The 1,155-nt window shown below is 55.7% G+C and overlaps 1 pseudogene; it reads left to right on the top strand.

The window, feature by feature from the left end:
- Positions 1 to 580: 580 nt before the first annotated feature.
- LOC144500920 (large ribosomal subunit protein eL33 pseudogene) lies at positions 581 to 917 on the top strand (annotated as a pseudogene).
- Positions 918 to 1,155: the final 238 nt, after the last annotated feature.

The raw sequence follows: 1,155 nt of genomic DNA, 5'->3' as shown, positions 1-1,155 counted from the left end.
GATCGCCCGCTGCCTGGACCGGTAAATGGCGCGTTTCGCCAGGCCCAGGAGCAGGTTCACGAGGAGGTCGCCATCCCGACCCTCCCCGCACCGGGTGTCCGTAGATCAGGAGCGTGAGACTGAAGTGCAAACAGAACATCAATAAAAGGTTCTTTAGGAAAACATAAAGGGAGTGCAACCTTAGACACACAACATAGACATGGTCCACGGACTCCACAAGGCCGCAGAAAGGGCAGTCTTCGGAGCCCGTGAACCAGTGAATCCTACGGTTGTGCTGCATGCATCACCCTCCACCCCAGGTCCCTGACGTAATTGGGGGAGATCCCTCCATAGAGGGACCTCCAGCGGGGACCTCCGCCGCCCGGCGGCAACAAGGCCCGCCAAGGTGTATCCGGGCGACAGGCGAGGAGGCGGTAGTGGAAGGTGTGCAGCAGCAGCCCGCACAGGAAACGCCTCCGCGCGGTAGAAAAAGGCACGGAGGACATTTCCGCGAGGCGGCTCAGGCTGTGGGGCACCTCACCCAGGGAGGAGGGTTGAGGTTTTGGGCCAATGTGGAATTCCGTCCGAACAGGGGGCGCGCTCGCAATGCCCGGAAGATTATGGTGCAAAGCTGTGTTTACTGGCTATAAACGAGGCCTTCGAAACCAAAGAGAGCGCACTGCTCTCCTCAAGATTGAGGGTGTTTATTGCCGCAATGAAACAGAATTTTACCTGGGCAAGAGATGTGCTTCGTCTACAAAGCAAAGAACAATACTGTCACTCCTGGCGGTAAACCAAACAAGACTCGTGTCATTTGGGGTAAAGTGACCCGTGCTCATGGAAACAGTGGTATGGTGCGTGCCAAGTTCAGGAGTAACCTGCCCGCTAAGGCTATTGGGCACAGGATTCATGTGATGCTGTATCCATCAAGGATTTAAAGCACAGATGTACATAAGGGCGGCACGGTAGCACAGTGATTAGCACTGGTGCTTCACAGCTCCAGGGACCTGGGTTCAATTCCCGGCTTGGGTCACTGTCTGTGTGGAGTTTGCACATTCTCCTCGTGTCTGCATGGGTTTCCTCCGGGTGCTCCAGTTTCCTCCCACAGTCCAAAGATGTGCGGGTTAGGTTGATTGGCCATGCTAAAATTGCCCCTTAGTGTCCTGAGATGCGTAG

Source organism: Mustelus asterias, chromosome 11 (assembly GCF_964213995.1).
Source record: "Mustelus asterias chromosome 11, sMusAst1.hap1.1, whole genome shotgun sequence".
Taxonomy (NCBI): Eukaryota; Metazoa; Chordata; class Chondrichthyes; order Carcharhiniformes; family Triakidae; genus Mustelus; species Mustelus asterias.
Note: the sequence above shows the minus strand (reverse complement) of the source record. Positions and strands in the feature narration are given on the sequence as shown.